Source organism: Myotis lucifugus, unplaced genomic scaffold, assembly GCF_000147115.1.
Source record: "Myotis lucifugus unplaced genomic scaffold, Myoluc2.0 scaffold_185, whole genome shotgun sequence".
Taxonomy (NCBI): Eukaryota; Metazoa; Chordata; class Mammalia; order Chiroptera; family Vespertilionidae; genus Myotis; species Myotis lucifugus.
In genome coordinates, this window is record NW_005871233.1 from 1739808 (window position 1) to 1748296 (window position 8489).

The 8489-nt window shown below is 41.9% G+C and overlaps 1 pseudogene; it reads right to left on the reverse strand.

Moving 5' to 3' along the window:
- Nucleotides 1-4492: 4492 nt before the first annotated feature.
- LOC102438226 lies at nucleotides 4493-7408 on the reverse strand (annotated as a pseudogene).
- Between the last annotated feature and the right edge of the window lie 1081 nt (nucleotides 7409-8489).

Sequence of the window (8489 nt, forward strand, 5' to 3'; positions counted from 1 at the left end):
TCTTCCAGCTTCTGGTGGCTGCCAGCAATCCTTGGCTTGTGGCTGCATCACTTCAATCTCTACCTCCAAAGTCACATTGTCTTCTCTTCTGTGTGTAACCTCCCTCTGCTCCTCATTTATAAGGACACTTGTGATGGCATTTAGGGCCCATGGGGATTATCCAGGGTAATTTCTGCATCTCAAGATCTTTAACTTCATCACATCTGCAAAGGCCCTTTTTCCGTAGGTGGTGGTGTGGTGGTGGTGGTGGTGGGAAATCATTTCCCCCTGGCCAGGTGGCTCAGTTGGTTGTAGTGTTGTCCTGTACACCAAAAGGTTGCAGGTTCGATTCCCGGCCAGGGTACATACCTAGGTTGCATGTTTGATTCCTGGCTGGGGCATATATGGGAGGCAATGGATCAGTGTTTCTCACATCTCTTCTCTTTTCTTCTTTTCCTTCTTCTTCTTCTTCTTCTTCTTCTTCTTCTTCTTCTTCTTCTTCTTCTTCTTCTTCTTCTTCTTCTTCTTCTTTCTCTCTCTCTCCCCCTCCCTTACCTTCTTCCTTCTTCTCTCTCTTGAATCAGTAAACATATGTTCAGGTGAGAATAAATAAATAAAATGAATCAGTAAACATATGTTCAGGTGAGAATAAATAAATAAAATCATGTTCTCTTTACCCTTATGAGTTCTTGGCTGAGACCCCTCTGTAATAAAAGACAGATTAACAAGAGAAAAACAAATAGAAGTTTACTAACATGTATACCTCACTCACGCATGGGAGATATCTGGGGAAATGGAGTAATTCCCCAGGTGGCCCAAGCCACTACCTTAAATACTATCTTCAGCTAAAGACAAAAGGATGGATGGGTAGGGAGCACTTATGGGAAGTTACCAAGGAAAGAAAAGCAAACAGTGGGTAAGGGTGTTTGTAAATTTAAGTGGGTGCCTTCTTCATTGATAAGATTCTCTGATGATTTACAGTCTTCTATCTCTTTCTGGAACAGAGAGGGAGACACCCTTACCAAGGGTGATTTCCTTACAAATGTCCTTTACAAAAGGGTAACTTCTACTCTGGTTTTAGAGTTTCTCTTGTGTTTGCAGTTTTTCAAAATGATCAGCTCAAAATAATCCCTACACCAAAGAGGCTATTTTGCAATGGTGTATTCTGCTATCCTTTACATATAAGACAACATTCATAGGTTCCAGGGTTTGGGACCTGGATATATTTAGGCATATATATATTTGTGACTGGTAGTTCACAACATGTGTTACTTAAATTGTCACCTGTGGTCACCTATCACTTACAGGGTTAACTCCAGTCCACACGGGTCTCCTTGTTGACCAAAGAAAAAGGCCATTATCAATCAGGGCTGTCTGCTTCCTTGTTCTTATTTCTATTTTCTCCCTGAAGCTCCTTTGAAATGCAAGGGCTTCTTAAGTACAGAGAAAACTCTCCTGGTCTCTCATGGGCTAAATGGTAGTGGGTCCTGGGGAGCTCAGCACATTTCCACCTCAGCGTGTACTTGATGTAACAGACTGGCATGTGGGAAAGCCTGCTGTGGATGTCAGACACCCTGGAGGTACCCCCCCCCCCCCCGCACTTCTCCAACCTCTTCTCTGGTGAGGAGCCCCTCCAGGGGCCAGTTCTGATTAGGCTGATCAGGGAACCACATATCCTTTGGCAGTTATTGGTTCAGATATGGGCACCAGGCCCAATTCTGGCCAATGGGATGCAAAGGGAAGTTTGTTGGGGGGGCGGGGGGTGATTACGGGAAAATGTAGAAAAACGGGATCACAGATCTCAGAGGCTTGGTGGTTTACTAGAACGACATGGAAGGAATTACTGGGGACACCTACAAGTTGGATGAGTATCACATTCCCATTCCTTGAGAGGTGTAGATTGTCAGCCATAAAAGAAGGAAGTAAAAGACAATGGATTTCTTTTAGGACCATAAATCATGGGGCCAGCTGGTCTGGTAGAATCTTACACTGTTGGGAAATAGTGTGGGCTGTTGAGTTGGCAATCAAATCATAGATTAGCCACTGTTTTCATTTTTTATTTACTTATTTTTATTTATTTATTGCCACTGTTTTTAGAGCTGTCTGCAAAGGTTCTGATGACATACTCTTGAGGGGATCATAGTATTGGTCCATGACGAAGAAAACACAGGAATCTATCATGTGGATTGAGATCTTAGATTTTCTCTAAATGACAGTCTACATAACATGTAAATCCATCTACTAAGGCAGCTGATCTCTTCTTTGACCTGTTGTTTGAGAGGCACCAGAATATGCCACCCCAAAATATGCCATTGAGAACCAGCAGACACAGGAAAAGCTCTAAAACAGGGCACAACCAGGAGGCAGCCAATGGATGATTCTCTCTTGTCCTTGATGTTTCTATCTCTCCCTTCCTCTCTGAAATCAATGAAAATATATATATTTTAAAAATAAATAAAACAGGGCACAAGTTTTCCTTTTGTAAAGTGTAAAATTTAATAAGGAAAACCTTGCTAAGATAGAGTTGGGAGGCCAGAAGAGGAGCCCTCATGCCCTACCACTCATGGTCAATGATCACAAACAGGAAAAGACTTACCTTGCATATCTAACAGGAAGATGTTTTCTACTTTGCTACCCCACGCAGGAGGAAGATCTTCTCCTTGTCAGGCAACAGCTCAGTCAATGAGAGAGTGTCACAACTCAGCCAACAAAAAGCCACTATACTTCGAACTCCCAGTTCCTCTAATGGACTCATTGTTTGTACCAACCTTCCCGTCTCCCTCCTTTCCTCTATAGAAGAACATTAGTCTCCTTTGTTCTCCAGACTTGCCTATGGTTTTGCCACAGCTTGCATGTCCCAAATTGTAATTCTTTACTGTTTCTGAATAAATCGATTTTTACTGGTAAAGTAACTAATTATTTTATTATTTAGGTTAACAAAAGGAAATTTACATTTATGAAGGAAATTTTCACTTGTAGGTTTCCCTCTCCTTACCAGGAACAAGAGGACTCTTAATAGCTCTCATCAATGGAGAATACAGGACCCCAAGCTGTATAACAGATCTTATTAAACAACCTTTTTTACCAAACTTTTCCCAGACAACTTCCCTTAACTTGCCTCCCCTTTTCTCCAAAGCCCCAAACTCTTTTTAGTTTGTTTTAGCCTAAGATAATATATTAACTTGAGTAGTAACCACTCCTTTGGCTTACTCAGCAATGGGTACATCCATGTGCACGTGTGATGCACGTGTTACTCAACTTCTTGTTAGAATGGAAAAAAGGGCCTTTCTTTTTCTTTGCTGTAGCCTTCCACAGTTTATGAGAAGCACCTGGAAATTAAACCCCAAGATTGTTAGCTCCTCTGATTCAAACAGCCCCTCTTGTTCAAACTGCAAGACAAGATAAGTTACTCTCAAAGCTACATTTTTGCATACACCTCCTCCCTGTTGGTTTACAACCCAGGGATAATTAGTAGAAAGTTCCCTTCCCTGCTCCTCTTCAAACAAGCCTCTTTTGAACTCTTCATAACGTTTGCTCTAAGAATATTTTACAGGCTTTGGAAAAATTCTGATAAGACACTTCCCTAGGACATTTGCCCAGATTCTCTCCTGAAGAACTAACAAACTACAACCCCTCTGATGTCTGCTCAATTTCAGCCCCCAAATCCCCCTCCTTTTCTTGTCAACAGCAGCCAAAATTTTAAAAGGGGGAGCAGTTTTTTGTTCTTTGCTTTCCTACTGATTAGTAATGCATCGGCCCTTTCCCTCTGGGGAAAGTAAAATAAACTCCCTCTCTCTATATCTATCTCTTCTCTCGGTTGTGAATTCTTCCAGACGACTTTCTGGACGAAGCCGGGGCTGTGAAGGCCTACTCCTGCACAAATTTTTTGCATAGGGCCTCTAGTATTTATAATAACTGTTATTCTTCTTTTGATTGATAAATACTTTTCACTTGCTTTATCTGATAGTATAGAAATATATGCTTTGAAATTGCCTCTTTCTTTTAGAGTAAACCAGACCTTAATCCTAGATGAGTGAGAGAGACCACTATTTAATTTATTTTTCTATAACTATATTATAGCTCCCTGGGCACTTCAGATTTTAAAGAGGTTTCCCAGCATGTTTGTAATAAATGAAATTTGGTTACTTTTTTTAAAAAAAATGATGACCAGGGTTCTGCTTTTCTAAAAATATGGGGAGGTCTCCTGTATCACAAAATAAATTGGGATTATCACAAATAAAAAAAAGTTTCATTGATTGATTTTACAGAGACAGAAGAAGAAGACAGAGAGAAAGAGAGAGAGAGAGAGAGAGAGAGAGAGAGAGAGAGAGAGAGAGAGAAACATCAATTTGTTGTCCCACTTATTTAAGCATTCATTGGTTGATTCTTTTTTCCCCCCAGAGTTTAGGACTTTTAATTTGTCCTATAGCTGATGAAGCAAAATTATGATAAAACATTCTGCTTTTCTTTATACCCCAACACATGCACACACACAAAAAAAATCTATTTGTAGGGAAAAAAATGGTTTTGTACATGGGAAGAAACAATATAAATTCAAAACTTACAGATAAGGGTTAGCTCTATCACTCATCTCTTTAAAAAGTTTATACGAATATCCAGACAAAACCAACAGGGTATCTCCTTTGAAATGTTACCTAAATGGATTTCCAAGTAGACCACAGGACTGTATACTGTCTTGGAATGTCCTTAGAAGGCTCTGTCATTGATCAGGTAACAGAGTGAAAACACCAGAGTCCTTTCTTTTTCAAATGGAAGAGGGAAAGACAGGGATAGAAGAAACTATTCAAACTTCGTCTTCTTTCCTTGTGGCTTATGGTCTCCTCCTCCTCTGCCTCCTCGACCTTCAAAACCTCCCTGGCCTCTACCTCCAAAGCCACCTCTGCCTCCACCATGACCCCCGAAACCACCTTCACCCTTAGGCTTGGCCCAGTCCAAAGTAACTTTGTTTCCATCAATTTCACCATCTTCCGTGCCTCCTTGGCAGCTTTGGCATCTCCCTCACTGTTGAAGTTTACAAAACCAAAGCATTTGGAAGAGCCCGTCTCCCGATAAGTGACTATCCTTGCCCGGACAGAGCCATCAAATGACTCCTTCAATGTCTCTTCCGCAGTCTCCTCAGACAGACCTTTGACAAACAGAGTTTTGGTTGGCTGGCTATCATTAGGTGATCCTCTGGGTCACTGCAATTCTAGCCTGATTTCTCTGCCCTCGATTTCTCTTTTATTTCAGGAATTTAAAGCTTCTTTAGCATCTTCAAATGAAGCAAATTCTATAAATGCATACCCTTTAGATTTGCCATTTTGGTTCTGGGGCACTTTGGTAAAAGTTGCCTTCTCAAATACTTCCTGAAGAGTTTCTTCTGTTGCACTGCAGGAAAGGTTGCTTAAAACCAGAATTTTTGATTTACCACTCCAAGTGCTGTTCTTTCCATCCCTATGGTCTCGATTTTGACCTTTCCAGTATAGTACGGAGAAATGGATCGCCCATCTATTTCTGTTCCCTCCTTTTCTTCCAAGGTTTTCTCTGCATCAGCTTCTGTCTTAAATTCAATATAAGCAATCCCTTTATTCTTCCCATCCTTGCTGACTAATCTGATCTCCATAGCATCTTCAAACACTTCTTTTAATTCATCCTGAGTAACTTTACCACATAAGGCAGATTTTTTTGCCAAAAGTGTTCTTGCATCTCCATCTTTCTTACTGTCTTTTTCCTTTGGTTTTTCTAGTTTAATTTCATTGCCAACAACTTTTAAACCAGTGAGTTCTAAGGCTTTTTCCAGGTCCTCAGCAGATTAAAAATCCACATAACCTAACTTCCTGGACACACCAATTCTGACATCCACAACAGCAAGATCGTTTTTAGCAAAAACATCACTGATACCCATTTTAAAATTCAGGAGCAGTCTTGCTGGAGTTCAGGTTTCCAACAAAGAGATTGAAAGCCGTAGTTGGTTCTGTGGCTTCCAATTTCTGTTTCTTGGCCTCGGGAGCAGCTTTTTGTTTGGCCATTTCCTTCTTTCGTTTTCCAGGTGCTTCTTTGACAGGCTTTTCCTCCTCCTCTTCATCCTCCTCCTCCTGTTCCTCATCATTGTCCTCCTCATCAACTTCATCCTCCTCCTCTTTATCATCCTCCTCTTCATCCTCTTAGCCTTCGCAGGAACAGCTTTCAGGAACAGCTTTTATGGGAGCTTTCTTACTTTGGCTGGTGCAATCTCATAAGGTCTTTTCAGAAGTCATCTTCATCATCCTCATCTTCATCACCATCTTCATCCTCATCTTCATCATCATCCTCATCATCTGAGGCAGGAGCAGCAGCAGTAGCTTTCATCACTGCTGGCTCAAATTCATCCTCATCTTCATCCTCCTCCTCCTTCTCCTCATCATCATCCTCTTCCTCCTCCTCCCCTTCACTGTCATCATCATCTTCCTCATCACTATCTTCCTTCTTGGCATTCTTGCTGTTCTTTGCTCTCTTGACTGGGGTGGCTGCTCCCTTCTTATCAGGGGTTGCTACCAGAGCTTTGCCTGTTGTGCCACCCTTCTTACCAGGTGTGGCTAATGCTTTGGCTGGTGTAACTGCTGCCTTTTTGCCAGGGGTGACAACCACTTTCTTGCCTGGTGTGGCAACTGCAATCTTTTTTTTGTTGGGGAAACCATCATCTTCTTTCCTGGAGTTGTGGTAGCCTTCTTTTTTTAAAATTTAAATTCTTTATTGTTTAAAGTTTTAGATGAGTCTCCCTTTTCCCCCATTGACCTCTCCATGGCCACCCCCACCCCCAAGCACAAGCCCTCACCCCCTATCTGTGTCCATTGGTTTTGCTCATATGTGTGCATACAAGTCCTTTGGTTGATCTCTTACTCCCTCACCCTCTGCCTTCCCTCATAGGTTGTAAGTCTGTTCGATGCTTCTATGTCTCTGGTTCTAATTTTGTTCATCAGTTTATGTTGTTCATTATATTCCACAAATGAGTGAGATCATGTGATATTCATCTTTCCTCCGGACTGGGCTTATTTCACTTAACATAAATGCTCTTTTAGTTCCCATCCATGCTGTTACAAAATGGTAAGAATTCCTTCTTTTTTTACAGCAGCATAGAATTCCATTGTGTAGATGTACCTGTAGTAGCCTTCTTGCCTTTTTTTCTGAGGAATGATAACCTCTTCTCTACTGCTTTCATCTTCTTCATCTGACATTTCCTCATCTTCACTATCTTCTACCTCCTTTGGAGGAGGTGCCATTTTCTTAGGGTCACCTTGATTTTTACCGGCCTTTGTGAGCTTCACTATAATGGCAGCTTATGACAGTGGAGTGTGTGCCCAGAGGAATCAAACAGCGTCAATGGTGGCCGCTGGTACCGGAAGAACTGGAGCATGTTTGTTTCGCTACCAGCTAGAGCTCGAGACTTCATTGGTTGATTCTTATATGTGCCCTGACTGTGGATTGAACATGCAACCTTGGAGTATCAGGATGATGTTCTAACCAAGTGAACTACCCAGCCAGGGCTAATTAGCTGTGTTTTTTCTAAGATGCCTTTTATAAGCAAGGTATCTTAGAGTTGATGAAATAGGGTGTATGAAAAGGCTAAGAACAGAGCCTATAGCACCGAAAGTGCCAGGTAAGTGTTAATCAGTGTCATTACTAATTGCTTCTTCTGGACACCTGAACAGTATCCTTCTCACTCTTGGGGAAGGTTCCTCAGGAAGACAAGGTGTTCTCTCTCTCTCTCTCTCTCTCTCTCTCTCTCTCGTCTTTCTCCCTCTCTCCTGCTGAAGTCAAACAAGGAGCCATGTTGTATTGGTGTTGGCAGCCTTCCAACAATCATGTGAGGATGAAGCTGAAACTAGGGACCGCAGAGTAGGGAAACACAAACATGGGCTGCCAATGACATCACTGAGCATCTGTTCAGACCATCAAATCTCTGTATGTTTATTTGCAGCCCAAAGCATTCATTTATGGAAGTTGTGTGTGTATGTGGGTGTACAAGTATGAGTGAGTATGCGTATTTGTAAACATTTTCCCTGAAACACTGGTGGGTTCTGAGAGTTCTGAACATGAGCTGTTTTTACTAGTGTTTTTATTTGGCCTCTGGCCCACTCTAAGCCACCTACGGCAGTATTCTCCCAGACGCTCTTTCACCACCCCATGCTACAGATGTCTGGGAAGCCCAGTGCAAGAGATTGATGGGTAACCAGGATGTGGTTGTTCAAAAGTGCTCAGAGGCGCCTGGTACCCCATCTCCCCAGTACCTTTGACACAGCAGCAAACTCTTCTGTTTCCAACCCTGGAGGGCTCTGACTTTATTACCTCTCCTCAGACACCCAGCCAATCATTCCTGTCTTCTCTTCTACATCTCTGGGCCAGTTTCCCACCTTCAACAAAACAATCTCTCTGGAAATTGTCACCTATTTCCTCCCAGAACAGCATCTCCCAAAGAGCAGAACACACTAGTGAGATCTTAGGTGGTACAAAAAAATGAACATTTATTTTTT